Source organism: Aedes albopictus, chromosome 2 (assembly GCF_035046485.1).
Source record: "Aedes albopictus strain Foshan chromosome 2, AalbF5, whole genome shotgun sequence".
NCBI classification, from domain to species: Eukaryota; Metazoa; Arthropoda; class Insecta; order Diptera; family Culicidae; genus Aedes; species Aedes albopictus.
The window spans coordinates 36445840-36462014 of record NC_085137.1 but is presented as its reverse complement, the minus strand read 5'-3'; the positions used below and the strand labels follow the sequence as shown (position 1 = coordinate 36462014).

At 39.3% G+C, this 16175-nt stretch overlaps 1 protein-coding gene across 2 annotated transcripts in view; it reads left to right on the top strand.

Moving 5' to 3' along the window:
- LOC109621350 (lachesin) overlaps positions 1–16175 on the top strand; it is a 693807-nt gene that overhangs the window by 82824 nt on the left and 594808 nt on the right. The gene's annotated exons all lie outside the window — the stretch shown is intronic.

The following is a 16175-nucleotide window of genomic DNA, read 5'->3' as shown; positions in this document are numbered from 1 at the left end:
CGCGTATCTCGACTGCGACTTGCGAAGAGTTTTCCAAAGAAACTCGACGGTTGAATATAAATCCTAAAGAATTGTTTGGAGAAGTTCCTTAATTGACTAAGAATTATAAAAAAAACTGAATTTATTCGCAAAATATTTGCCAAAGCAGTTTCTATGCAATGACTGATTTAATTCTCAAAGGTATTACAGGTCGGACTCGATTATCCGGAGTAAGATTCTGATGCATCTCAAACATATATCTGGAGAACGGAGAGCTGCATAAAGCTGAAATTTTGACATTTTGTCAAGTCAATTTCGATTAGTTATCAGTCAAAATTTCAGCTTCTTATAGCATTCCGTTTGCGAGATATTATTTTGGGAAGCGCCAGAACCCGACTCTAGATAATCGAGTCCGACCTGTACTTAAGAAGTTAAAAAACACTGAGTTATTCCTAAAGTGTTTTTTTAAATTTCACCCAGCGCTTCAAGTGACGTAAGAATCGTCAGGAGAAACCCTATTGCAATTGCCGATGAAATGCCTAAAACCATCCCTAGAAGAATTCCCCGTAAACATCCCTGAAGTAGATCCTAGAATAATCATTGAGGAGTTCTAATGCTAGGACGCCAGATGTAAGGGAGGAAACCCAGCAAAAATTACCTGAGAAATTCTGGCATGAGTTCCAGGTGAATCCCCATCGAATATTTCCATCAGAATCTCCGCAGGAATTCTGGAAAAAATCACATAAGAGGTTCTTGTGGAAATACCATGAGATATACCTGTAGGAATACTATAAAGCATATCCTGGGAGAATCTCAAGAGGAATCCCTGTGATAAACCTAGAGGGATTCCTAGATACATTATTTGATTAATTCCCCGAGAACTATCGGAAGGTATCCATAAAAGGTGGGCTGCAAAACGGTGAGTCGAAAAGTAGAGCGTCCAACATAGCTCTGGTCCTCACAAGTTCCTACCTCATGCTTACATGGGTCAAGCGATGACAAAGACCGCCAACTAATAGTTGCGTGCTTAGCTGGTAGTCCAGCCTGGTCACTGTTGTCCTTCTGACTTAACCCTTTGGAGACGGATGGGTCATATGTGCCCAGCCGAGAAAATCGACCATAACAAACGTGTTCTAGATCAACGAGGTTGCATCCAGATAGGTGAAAATTCCGTCCCCAAAGGGTTAAGCTAGATTAAGGAGGTACGTCCTGAGTGCCTGTTCACTAAGGAGATGCGGCTCAAACAGCGTCTGTTCTGGCATCAAGTGACTGAGTATGAAATGCTCCTCAACCGGAAGCTATACCTAAGATGGCAGCCCCACCACGGTGGACAGGGGACCTAAGGCCAACAACATACTGTTCTGGAAACCCAAAACCGTTACAGCAACCGAAAATGAAAGATTACAACCTGATTCAAAAGCCGGGGCCCGTGGCATAGTGGCTACACGGTTGCTTCATACGCAGATGGTTATGGGTTCGATCCCAGCCCCGGCACTTTCGTCAGTTTCTCTTTCCCCCTGAGAGCAGCTGACACTGACCCTCTTATGAGCCCATGGCTCAAATGGACCCGGATACTTGGACATCAGCGAACTGCACCCATAATGGACCCCCAATCGGACTGGAAAAAGGAACAACCAACAGCCACACATCAACATCCTCGTGCTTATCATTCTACCATGATAGGTTAGAAAGTGAAAGCAGCGCAACGGCAACCAGTTCGATATAACAATTGTAATAGAATACATTTGGGCGCTGTATAAAATGTAAGTACATCTTGTATTAAAATCGCTCACGCAGTGCCCTAGTGGACATCAATAATCGAAGCACCAAAGTTACATGGACGTTTGCTGTCGAAATTCGCAGGATATTTTTTGATGCCGTTTAGTATCTCAAGAAATCTTCTATTAAAACTGATTTTACTCAGAAGTATTTTATCTGTGATTATAGTATTAAATCTAAAGTTTTATAATATGTATGGGTTTCTGTATTCAATCCATGAAGGCTGTCAAATTTGATGTATATAAAGAGGTGTTCACCTTATGATCGTTGATTTCCGACTGCTGTGCGGAAATCAGTTAATAATTAAAAAAATAACCCAGTTTTGGATATGAAAAATGATATATTGTCAAGCTCTATAGAGTAATGCGGGGCAAAAGTTCGCACGGGGCAAAAGTTCGCAGTGGGTCTTTTTCTGAACACGAGTTAAGAACCCAAACAAATTTGTATGGGTTCGGCACATAATCAGGCCAGTTACTCGTCAACAAAAATTGGAACGATTTCGGTATGATGTGCCAGAGTTATGCAAAAAAATGTGTTTCTAGGTGTTTTGATAGAATTTTTGGGCGTTTTGGAATAAGAATTTGTAGTAACAGGAAGAAGAAGAATCTCATAACCTGTTGATGTCGAAGAATCGTTGTGCCATTGTAGTTCGAGAGGTGCACTCGAATAAACAATAAACTACTAGTGCTTCGTGCAGAAAGGGACATTGTTGAAACCTTGACGGTGGGGCAAAAGTTCGCAGTAGCTGTGGGGCAAAAGTTCGCACTTGATTTCTGAATGTACTAGCTGTCCCCGGCAAACTTTGTCTTGCCTACTGCGTTTTTTGACGTTTCAAGTCCCTAGCCAAGCGCCCAAGTCCCCGTTCAAAAGGTATGAAAACCCGATTTTCAAAAACTCCCAATTTTCCCATGTTTTAGGCCTCATAAACCTTCCTTGGGCCAAAACTAACAGAACAAAACTTAGACGACCCAAATCGGACCACCCGTTCGCAAGTTATGCGCGGTCCCACGTATGCCACTGCATTTTTATATATATATAGATTACATCAATATAATTACAGAATCTTTGAAGCAATGATGGTTTCATATAGAAACTATTATATACGTATAATATGTGTAGTATGCACCCTGAAATCGTTCCAGCAGAGGGTCTGAACTTAGTTTTGTAAGAAGATCGATTATAAGGAAAACAATGGCGAGATTGTGTGCTTGTTCGGACACGTCGGTTGCGGTAAATATTGAGTAATCACTTGACGTGAGTGATCTTTTGTTTACTTCCCGCGTGAAGCGAACAATGGCGACATCGTGAGCTTGTTTGGACACGTCGGTTGTGGTAAATATTGAGCGATCACTCAACGCGAGTGTTCGATTGTCTGCTTTCCGCGTAAAGCGAACAAATGTCACGGCGGCCAGCATGGCGAACAAACATCAAAAGGTCATATTACTTATCAAAGTGAATCCTGACTCAACGATACCTACCCTAATAACAAACACTCCTTCCTGTATCCTTTGGTGGAGTCGCAGCGATAAACGCGGTCCTTTACTTTACAAAGGTTGGTACTAATATTCTTTCCCTCTCCCAACCTGACTGCAAGGACGTGGCCGGCGCCGTTATTGTACTGTAAAAGAGAATCTCTGAAGCGTGCACAGTGAGAATGTTGACCACTCCCAGTCAATTATTCAGTTGATTCATTGCGCAACTGTCATTGGTTCGGGTCAATCACGGAGTAGCAACCATAGATATGTGCAGTCAGTCTAAGCTAAGCTAAGCTAAGATCGATTATAAGGCAAACATTATGTTCGCCCATTTAAATAAAAAAATGGAAAACGGCAAAAAAATAACATTTTAAAACATTTTCTTCGTCATCCTCGTCGTGTCTTTTCGTATATTTCTGATGATCATGTTATGTTCATCTACTTTACCGGGGTCTTTCATAGCTTAGTTTGTAAATTCACAGTTGTAATTCATAGTTTTGCAGCATATTTGATTGTTTTTCGTGTATTTTGTACAACACGTATCTCTACACACCAAAAATCGATTGAGGGTTTCAGCAAAATTTTGCTGAATTTTGCCGAGCTGAAGGTTTCAGCAAAAAAAAATACTGAAATTCAGCAAAATTTTGCTGATTTGTTCAGTAAACTCTGCTGATCGCCAGTAACGTTTTGCTGAAATTCAGCAAACTTTGCTGAAAGTTCAGCAAAAAATTTTGCTGGATCCTTCAGCTCGGCAAAATTCAGCAAAATATTGCTGAAAGCGTTTGGTGTGTATGAATACCCCACAATGTATTATTAAAACTTCAGTAATGCGGAAAGGACAGCTTCTAGCTAATAGGTGAAGTCTTCATAAAATACATTGTGCTGAACACCAAGTCGTATTCCAGTTGGGCCGTAATGCTAAGAACAAAAAGAAACAGATTTTATGGCTAGAGTGAAAGGACAAACATGAAATACCATGAAATAAATGAACATCATACCAATAAACTACGCTGTTCAAGGTGCGAACTTTTGCCCCGCAAAATGCGAACTTTTGCCCCCACTATGGGGCAAAAGTTCGCATTGGAGTACTTGTATTAAAAATTGTATTACTAAAACTACGGACAGAACGCGGAAAAATCTAGTACTACGTTTTGAAGGCAACATGATAGGGACCCGTTTAACGAAGAAAAATGATATCATTTTCTTTTCGTTCAATAACTATTTTGTGAAGTCTGTTAGGTGCGAACTTTTGCCCCGCATTACTCTAGAGTTTTTTTTTTCTATTCATAAAAATCTTTAGTTGTTTATTAATGATGAAATATTCCACTGGAAATTTTCCTCATAATGCTCATAAGTTCCATTACCGTTTGAAAATGTAACAAAATTCTCACGAGAGCTGACCACTGAGTTGAGGTCGAAAAGGAAAAGGAAAAAAAAACACCAATCCAGAGGTGGTTGTGCAAAATATGTAAAACTACTTTTCCACCCTCCGGACGCAGACGGCAGAAACATTGCCACTGCCACTTTCCCGTACAGTTTTCCCCGAACATAGATATAGAGGTAGAGCAACCTCCGCCAAGTCAGACAGTACAGTGTAGTGAAGTAAAACAGTGCAATCCCAGCCCGGCCAGACCCAGCAGCTCTCCATATTCTGTCATGTCCTGTGGGATGGATTCTATCCGGATAACGAAATGCAATGAACACCGAAAACAAAACAGCAACGAGGAACCCCCGGTTTCAGGGCAAAGCCGGTGGCCGAAGGCACGGGCAACGAATGCAGTCAGGGCGCCGAGCGCAGAGCGAACAGCACCGGAGAGGACACAAGATTTATATCACAGCATCACACCTCCACCGGAGATAAAAAGTGTAATGAAATGGATTTTGTTTCGTGAAAGTTTTATTCGTGTTGTTTGGTTTATTCGTTTGAGGGATTTCCTGTTTCCCGAGTTCTGGGCACATCAGGCTGGGGCTACTGGGGGGATTTTGGGATTTCCGATGTAATTATGTGAGCTGGATGCTGGAAGCTAGCACTCCGACTTTCCATGCTCGAACAACCGTCATCGGACCGGACCGAGAGCTCTTTTCGGAGGTAGGTTTTTGCTGTGTTTGGCGAAATGAGCTTGTATGGTTGATGGTGCATGTGGAGAAATTTCCGCATATTTGAACGGAGTACAACGATTTCCGGTTGGATGAGATTTCTATGTTTAATGATTAATTGTGAAAATGCTCTCTCGTGAATTCAATCAGGCAAATTATAGGTAGGGTCAAGTGGGGTAAAATGCCATTTTTCAAACTTTCATCGTTTTCAATGCTAATTAGCCTCATTTGTTAGGCTTTCGAAGTGGTAACAGCAACTAGACAATATTTGCTCGATACTTCAGCAAAAATATTCACTAAACTATTGCATTTTCCTCGATATTTAGTGGTTTTAAAATCTGATTCGTAGAACGGAAGTGGTGCAAAACGACCATCTGCCATGGGGTAAGATGCCACTTCATGAAAACATTCAAAAATTACGTCCATCAGTTTTCGGGCATTTCTGACTCCTTTTCCCCCCTCTGTCCCGCATTTTTCGTATACTCAATAAATGGAGTGTTACCCCCCTCCCCGCAAAACGATGATCGTAATATTTGAATGACCCCTAACATAGAAAGCGTAGACATCAACAACCATGCGTCTCCATGTGTGCCTCAATCTCGTTGGAAACACTTGGCTGGTATAAAATCACCAGAAAACCTTAATTGCAAGCACGAAAAACCGGAAGTTGCCAATTTTCATTGGGAAATCAAAAGATTTTTCGTGGGTTTGGTGGCCTAGCTTCTAGAAGAATGTTCGATGCAAACATATCTTGACAACATTCACCTATAGTAATGATCAAGTCCCATTCAGGAATGATTTTATCAGTTGGGCCATTTTACCCCATCTTGGCATTTTGGGCTTTGTTCCCCTACGGGCGTAAATAGTGTGTTCTGGTACGGAGCTGACACCACTTTGGCTTTCTCGCTCATGAATCCAGAGTGTACAAAACTAGCATTATAATATGAATAAACAATGGCGACATGATTTCCCGCCTTCGCAAAATTCACGATTCAAGAAATCAGCTTGGTAACTACAGCAACCGGTTTCATCGCCCCGTCGTTCTCCTATGTTGGAACAAGAAAATGCAAATGTAAAACCACATTTCGAGGCAGAATGGAAACGAGTAAAAACAAAGTTCACTTTACCAGAATGCAGTGCCAGTTCGCGAAGGAATCTAAACCGCAGACAAATTATATGCATCGTTTTTCCATCCGACAGATTTTTCGCCCAAGGGCAGTTATGCTTTCTGCCACTTTCTGCGTGTTGGGGGTGTTTTTACCGACCGACCGACCAAACAGAGTAGCAACGGCTTTCCTCTTCTGGAATGGAATACATTTCTGTATGCAGCGTTCCCATACAGGTGGGTCTCCTATGAGATGCAGCTACCCACTCTACGCCCACTGCAATTTTTCAGATATCTTGCAGCCATTCTAGTTTTTTAGCATGATAAGGGCCTACTATATGCATCTCACATGGATGGAATGAGTTGAATTGGGTTATACATTAAAAAAGTGTGATTTTCAATTTTTATATGAAAGAAAAAGTTCTGAGCCACTATATTTTTTTTAATGTTTTAGAAATTTATTTTGATATGAAAACCTGTGTGAGCTGCAGCGTATTATGGGAGACGCGACTAAACATGTAGGTAGAAAGGGCATTTACTTCAATGCTCTATAGAGACGACTAGAGAGAGAGGTGCTCCAGGGGTCGGTTGTTGTTATGTTGCGATCTCCGCGAGAAACAAAACAACAACGTTGAGTGGGAAATGTGTTTTCGCAAATGGGGCGCATCCGCCCGCCGACTGGTTGGGATGGCAAGGGCACCCCGGCTGTGGTCACCGACTAAAGGCTGCGGAAAAAAGAGCTTTGGAATATGTTGTGGAATACGGCGTGTGGTTTTGAATGGAGGGAAATTTCACATGGCCGTGAGTTATATTGTGGTAGCCAAAGTGTCACCGTTAGTTGAAAAGTGGTCAAGGTGAGAATCATAGAATAAAATATTTTACTAACACGGGCTAGAAGAAAAAGTAAAGATTGAAGATTTTCATTTCAGCGCCTTTGTACTTCCCGGCTAACGTTGTTGTCTGCCATGCCGTTTATAAGGAGCCGAGGTATACAAAGTCCTTCATCACCTCAAAAGTGTCCCCGTCTATCGTATCACGGCTGCGTCTATCATTCGCAGTTTCTTCTGTCAGCATGTACCGTCCAAATGTTCTAGCAATTATATTTGTATCATCCGCAAAACAGACAAATTGGCCGATGTTGGTGATACTCGCCTTGCCGTTCTACAAGGGACTTCTTCGCTAGTCCTAGACAAGCACTGACAAGCGAATCATTAGCGAAAGTAGAATCAAAATACAAAATTTTAAAGATCCCTTCATGCGGGAGGCTTAAACGTTGTCTTGATCACAGGCGCTGGGGTTGTGTTATCAACCAACCAGAGCAACGAAACGAGAAACATGCTTCCTAGTTCAAATGTTTGTATGCAACTCAAAACTTTGTACAAATTTTGCTTTATCAAGTACGGTAACCGCAATTCTGGAACATTTATCTTGCTTTCATTACATGACGAGCCAGTGGGAAATTACATGTAATTGGGAACTATTGCACCTTCCTACGGTGCCGGTGTTCGGGTCAATATGACCCGAAACGCACTTTTCAGGTGCAATATTTTTTGATCCTGGTGTTCTATAGATTTCAACGTTTTGATCGATAATATTAGTCGTTTCTGAAGGGCTGGAGAAAAAAAGTTACGTGCATGGTATTCGGGTCATATTGATCCGAATTTGACACAAGGATTTCACAGTAGGCTGTCCCAAAAGAAAATCGATGTTTTAAAAGTCAAGGTCAAAGACAAAATAAAGACCTCCTACTGCCATACAACACCTGGAAATTTCATGACTCATGACGAACTAGGGTTGAAACATATGATACCTTCAATCGATAAAACCTTGCAACACCCCAAGAATTTAAACTCTAGTAATCCCTGACCAGGGCAGTATAAATATGAAAAACATGAAGTTGGAAATGCAAGTTTGATAATTCATTTTATTACGATTATTTCCTCTATTTTAGGATGCTAAGTGATTCGATTATGGAATGATTGGATGCCAACATTGGAACTCGTTGGTTGTGGCACACTGATTAAAAAAGGGAGAGTATGCTAAGGGAGAGCTAACCCAAATAAGTATGTATGTAGGAAGGCAAATAATCTCGACAGAAGCCAGGACCTATCGTCTGATCCAATTCCCGGCCTGAAGTAGAAATAATATACAGAAGTTCTTGTAACGCAATAGGGAAACCCGGATGATCATTCGACACGGGTCTTAGTGGAATATTCTAACAATCACGTCAGATGATCATTTTTAGGCTTTCGGGAATTTCGTGTTACAATTCAGAACTATCAATTCTTATTCGCCCTCCCCATCCTTTCTCTTTTTCTGGCAGAAATAATCAATTTCATAAAAGTGAATCGAGCTGATTTTATTTTGAAATACTTAGACAGGAAAAAATAGGGATGGATTGATGCGCTAGAATAGTTTAAAACTATACCGTAGATATCCTAACGAGTGCTTTAGATCGTTATATATGTCCTTTTGGATCATACATCTGATTCTTTTAATTCTGCAGGTATATTTAGGGAGACTATTCTTAGGGGCCAGCAACACTCCCTTTTGGACCTTTATTCAGCGATATGCTGAATTCGGAAGACTTATTTCAATATGTATGTTACCTTTTGTTTCCTTATACTATATTCATTTAAATGATGTTCCTTTCATTGATTATATATGAGCTATTGCGTTGACATTAAATTCCTACAACAACTTTCTACCCTACCTTCTAGATCGTGGAAGGACTCGCGAACGACTAATACTTATTCAAAATAATCCACAAATTGATTCCTAATTCAGTTTGCTACATTAAATATCATTACATTATGTTACATTATTTCTATATTCTTGACTATACCATATTTCAATATTATATTTCATCATAATAAATAACACTTATGTCTATAAAACTATATGGGGTTGGGAGGCTGCATCAGGGCATCATTGAAGTTGTAACTGTACGACGGAGTGGATTGCCAGCCGGAGTGTGGTGAGAAGTACCCAGACAACCAGTCATCATATAAGATGTTGCATAAGATGATAAAGTGGAGGCCATATGCGTGCATGCCTCCATTTAGGCGCATGTACGCATATCGCTTCCACTTTAACATCTTATACATCATCTTATACGATGACTGGTTGACTGGGTAACTATAACATCCACCAACTATACACCACAATAGATCAAATTAATGGTCGCAGTGGTACTATGTCCCCAACAGGAAAAAAAAAACTATAACATCCTTGTAGATGGGTTCTTCTATCCCAACAGTTGCAATGGATTTGACGCGCCCTTCTTGTGACAAACCATCTCGTAGAAAGCTTGACAAGTAATGTGAATCTCACTATTCACCCTGTTGGATCATACTTTTGGAAGGAGATTCTTATAAACCCACGGATTTCGCGTAAGTGTCTCTACTTACGGGTTCGCCACACCCCCTTTTGGCCCTTCATACAGCGGTATGTTGAATTCAGAGTGGTAGTGAAATTTAATCTTTGTGGAACTGCATGCAGAGCAAGACTCAAGCTAGGATGGTGGCTACCTACATACATACATACAAATACTTAGACGGTTTTACGTTCGGTTCAAGGAAAAAGCTTTTCTGTTTTATTTTGTTTTCTTTCACTGAAAAACGGAATATAAGTATCAGTAGACAGATAATGTTTAGATATGGAAGTTACCATAAGAGTTTTGAAAACCACTGATTCTTTATTACATCAACGAATCTAACCTCAAAGTGACTTACAATTCTTAGGTCATTTTGACAGATGCAACATGAACATGAAAATGACGGCAACAAGATCCATGAGGTAGAATATATGATCCGTCTTTTCCGTGCATGTGTGTGTTTGACCTGAGATTTGTCAAACATTTTCATGTCTAGCTTTGTTGGTGTAATAAAGAATTGAGGTCCGTTAACGTCTTCGGTGAGTTAATTTTTTTCATTGACATTTTAAGATTTGTTTGCTGTCCTAATCTACTACCTCGTCGTAATCTACTACTACCTGGGCTACTGCATCACAAAGTATTCAAAAATGAGGTATGCAGCCAAATGTCAAACTTGGATACCGGGGATCAAATTCAGTACTAGAAGTGGTCCCCAGTTTGAGCCCGAATGTTACGTTCTAGTTTAGTATTTGGTCAAGGTGTTCAACCTTTAAATAAAGATATGCATATTTGAAGCATTTTTGTAGAACATTTCGATTTTCTTAAAAATCATTTAGAGGCTGTGCCAGGGCGATTTTTGAAATTTTTATGAAAATTCTCAAAAAAAATCATTTTTCATAATATTTTTTTAACTTCTGATTTTTTTCAATTTTTTTGTATATTTCTATGGACCTCTAGGCATTCTTGAAGGGTTATTATTTTTGAAATATTATGTTTATATTGACGCCAGAATTGTTTTTGTGCTAATAGAACTGTTTTTGTGCTAATAGAAAAACAAATTTTTTTTTGGGTTTCCTTCAAAATTTGATAAAAAATACACGCACACATAACAGTTTTATCTGTTTTATTATTTTCTAAGTTTCTTCAAATCAATCTTGACTTACCTTAGTCATTTTTTATTGATTTTATCACTATTATGTAATCTCTGAATGGAATGGTTATTCCTACATCAGAAAAAGAGGTGTAGTAGTCGAGAATTCCACGCCATAATTTCGAACCTAATGCTTTGCTACTCCTCATTATTGTAGTTATTCACATGAAAGCTCTTCATGAATCTATTGCCAACCACCCCAAAATAAATTTAAAAAAAAAACATGTTTGAATTAACTTGGCCATTCAACTAGTAATAAAGCTGTTATTTCAAGCCTCTAACTCTTTTTAATATATGTATCGCATTTTTCACGTTTTTTATTGTCCAAAAATCAATTACTTATGGAAAATTATGATTTATTTATGCATTTTTTTTATTTGTTCATGGAATTTTTGTTTTTCTTTTACTGATTACACCCCTGTTTCTTCACTTGGGCTATTAGACTTAGGGGCTGTCCATAAACCACGTGGTCATGAGGGGGGGGGGGGGTCGGCCAATGACCATTTTGTATGGACGAAAAAAAAAATTTGTATGGACTAATGACCACGCGGGGGGTGGGGGTTGAGAAGTCCCAAAAAAAATGACCACGTGGTTTATGGACAGCCCCTTACTTTTTGGAATGTTTTTATTTGTTATGCGACCTTCAATTGTCTGCCTTTTGACATATTTTAAATAAGTTTCAATGAATCCACCGAGAGAAAGCCCAAAAAATCTGTAATTAAGTAAAAAGAAAATCGTTTAAAATACTGTTCCTTTGAATTCCGAATTCGACCCCAGTCAAGTCAAGTACAAGACACTGAAGACGACCTTACAGTTGAGGTCAAAATAGGTATCTGTCAAAGGATGAAAATTTTTAGTGGAATTCAAAGAACAGTACTTAACACGATTCTCTTTTTACTTACAGATATTCCCTTAATAAGCCCAGCTTCATCATCATAATCTGTAATATAATCTGTAATTACTTCATTAGAAATGCAAAATAACTGTAAAGGTCGAGAGGTAATGTACAAATTTCCATCTTTTACTCGAGTACTCGGCGAATAGAAAGATAATAAATTCACTTTATGTGCTGAGTAAAAGCTGACTTACTTAAACGATATTGTTTTCATATATATACTAGCTGTCCCGGCAAACTTTGTCTTGCCAAGTTCGGTTTGACAACTGTTGTGGTCATTATTGCACCGCACTCTAGATTGGCTTAATTTCGATCGTGTTTATGTTCTTCCCCGGTCATAAAAAAGCAGTACTTCCCAAGTTTTCTTATATTTTAGTTAATTTTCGTAACTTTTTTTTACATATAAACACAGACACCATGAAGGCGAATCAAACCATGCAAGAGTCATCCTGATCGGTCCAGCCATTCTTGAGTTTTGTTGCCTCAAAGGAACTTTAAACTCATTTTTATATATATAGATAAGAACTAAAACTAAATAATCACTTATAATAAATAAATAATGCTACACAGCTAGCGGCGTTCGCTAATGGATTTTTCCCGAAGTTCTGTTAAAAATAATCAACTATCGGTAAAATGTTATCGTTTATCTGTTAAACTCTAACAAAATTCGATAAAAGATACTAACTTTACCGATTTTTTTCGGTAAAATAAATTTAAATTAACCCCCAATTTTAAGTTTCAAAAATTTAGACTCCTTTGTTTAGATTTTCGCCCCCAGGGGGCGATTTCGGCCACTTTGTTTATCACTGGTTTCTGATCGTTTCTCGCTCTCCCCTAGCGGCAGTAGAGGAACAACCAAGAGCTCAGCGAGCGCAGCCTGGTGAACCCTGTATCCAAAAGGTTCGAAAACCGGAAGGATATCATGGGCAGGGCATGCTTCAGGACTTCAGGACAGAAACTCTGTAAATATTGCGTACACAAGAGATCCGAATAGTTCATGCAGATAGAAATATGATGTGCGCACGATGTTCTCGAGATTGGAAGGATGTAGCGACAAATTGACCCCAACCCTGCCTTTTTAAAGCGTATTTCCTTTTTTTGCCTTTCTCGTACACAAAAGTGTACTGAAGGCTATATGTTCACTCAAAAAAAGAATTTTCGATATAAGGCTCGGAGGGTCAAGTCACATATATGTACCAATCAACTCAGTTCAACGAACTGAGCAGATGTCTGTATGTGTGTGTATTTGTGTGTGTATGTTTATGAACAAAAAGGTCACTCATTTTTAAGGCATTTCTCATTGGCCGATTTTAGCACGAATCGAACCAGAATTTTACCACATCGTTTGCTATTGGTCCAGATTGGTCGAGGCGGTCCGGAGTTATGGACATTTCAGTAATCCGGACCAGCACCGATAGAACTGGCCGTGTATCATACTGAACCAAGCCCCATCATGCGACACATCAAGCTACGCCGATTATTGAAACCATGTGTTGTGGCCATCTCAGACACCACCCCCTCCCCTCTCGTAGACTTTTGTTCATACAAAAGTTTTAAAATTTGTATGGAGCGTAGACTTTGGCCAACCAATAAAAAAAAATATCATAATAAAAAAATTGGACATTAGAGGGTGAAGTTATTTAAGTACCGCATGCTGACTCAGTTATATCTGTGTTAGTAAATATGTTAAACAAAATGAATAAAACCATTAAATATAGTTTTATTGGAAGTCGCTTGTTTTGAGGAAATTCAGAATTACTATAGCATTGGAGACGTGCTATTTAATGTGCATTAGCATCACATGAAAACTTCACAAAGTCCTCAAAACATTTTCCAGCTAGAACTTCGCCATGATCCCAACCGAACCACTTATTCCACTTGTTTGATATTCACCTAAAAGTTTGTATCTGTTGCCGCTGTGAGTTTTCCCTGCTCCCGTCCCGGTAGGTACTTGTTTCCCAGGATGCACTCTTCCCTCCATCCATTGGTAGGTACCAGAGCCGGAAAGGGAGACGACGAACGAGCAGAAGTATTTTCGCTTCACGCCAGTTCGTGTTGTTGTGCGAGGTTGTTGTTTTTACCGCCAACGCCACCAACAACCACCGAAAACGACGGAACATGACCTGAAACTGAACAACAACTGACACGGGTTGTGGTCAAAGCGACGACGGTGGTGGTGTGGAGGCGCTAGGGTGTGCTAGCGGTTCGGGAGAAAAAAAAAGAGTCGAGACCAAAAGTCTTGCCTGTGAAATAGAGAGTGACTGTGCAATGTGGACCGGGAATTAGAATTTTGCGACAAAATTCAAAGTATTCATACTAGGGCTATTGAACGCAAGGTAACGTAATTTGAATATTCGATTGCACCACGAAGCTAAACTTTTATCAATTACTACATTTGTTGGCTGCAAGATGGTAAGATTAACCCTCCTAGGATGTTAGGTTTATCCCATCACGATGGCGTAGTGCACATTAACCGTGATTATCTGGGTCATATCGACCCCATCATCAAACTAGGGTTAAAAGCGAAACGAACCCAAGAGCAAAGTACCAAAAAAGAGACTACTGTAACGCTCGAATGCATGGATTTGAACGATATGCGAAGGTTGTATATAATTGTTAATGGCGCGTAGCACAAGACTGCGCTGTGTGTAGCAATCGGGAAGGTTGTTTCCTGACAGACATTATAATACTGGAAGAAGTTACGATAGGCAGCGTTGCCTTTAAGCCGCAAAATTTTAATTTTTGACCCACACAACTTTCAGAACAGTACCTTTCCTCGTCCGTCTTCCAACGAGGGTAAAAATTGTACTTTTTGATTTCTGGTTTTTGACTTCGGGGCAGTAGGAGCGGAGGCGCAACATCCAGATCACGAAAAGCAGCATCATGGGTGTACATTAGACCTGTTCACTTTTTTTTGACCTACCCGTGTCACATCAAATTATCAATCCACATCCACAATTGCACCAAAAAGGTACCGAAAATACCGTTAAAATATAGTTAGAACAATACTCCACAACTTTGCCAAAGACACTACGGTGTTTAAATTGCGTATTTCAAAGTTATTCAACAATTTTCGTTAAAAAATCACCAAAAAATACAATATTTTTACGATTTTGCATGTAAAAGTCATGTAATTTAACATTGTTTTAGGTGACTAATTTTATGAGCTATTGCTCCTATGTGTTACGAATATTTCGTCCATACATCATTTTAGTGTAGAAATTCGTTTTCATTGACTAATTATCAAAAGTTTGTCACGTTGATACTAAAAATTGTACAGAGTTGCCAGCATAAAATAAAACAAAGTTACCCATGATTTAAACGTCATTACACTTCTTTGTCTCATCTGCATCAGTTTAAATTTGGTGCAGTTGGTTGAGCATGAGAGTGTGGACTCGAAGATTCAAGGTTCGAGTCCTGGAATAGCATTTTTTTGCGTCTCGATCCTGCTATAAGTTGATGAAACTACGCACTGCATCTCATTGCAATTTGGCATCATAGCATTGTTTCGGAACCGTAGAGTGCATAGTAAGAATGAAGTTTCCCTTCATCGTGTAGTTGTGCTGATTCATGGGTAGATATGTAGATAACAAGTAAGCTCCACCCACAGTTGTCTGTAAAATGTTGCATCCAGAAGCAGTTCCATCATCGTATTGAATTGTTTTAGCTAAATTGATCATTATCAAACAGATGCTCAACATTTCGCCCAGCTGATCTTGTCGACAAGATTTATTGTCAACAAGTATAAACTAAATATCTAGCTAGTCCTGGAATGAGCTTAATTGGTAGGTCCCGATCATTATTCTTTGGGAAGTTGCGTGTAAGTCATGGCAGATTCATCATCCTAACTGCTACAAAAAAGAAAAAAAAAGTTTATCATGTATTTGAGCTTGAACCTGGGACCTTCTGATCCACAAGCTCGAGTCTTACCATCTGCACCATTTCTGATATTTAAATCAAAAGACATTAGAATACGATGGAATGACGTCTTAATCATGGTTACCTTTGTTTTAATTTGTGCTGGTAACTCTGTGCGATTTTTAGTATCAACTTGACATACTTTTGATAATTAGTCAATGAAAACGAATTCCTACACAAAAACCATGCATGAACGAAATGTTCGTTATACAAAGGAGTAATCGCTAATTAATTTAGTCAACTAAAACAATGTAAAATTACATGACTTTTATATGTAAAATCGTAAAAATATCATGTTTTTTCGTGATTTTTTAACTAAAATTGTTGAATAACTTCGAAATACGCAATTTAAACACCGTAGTGTCTTCGGCAAAGTTGTAGAGTATTGTTCTAACTATATC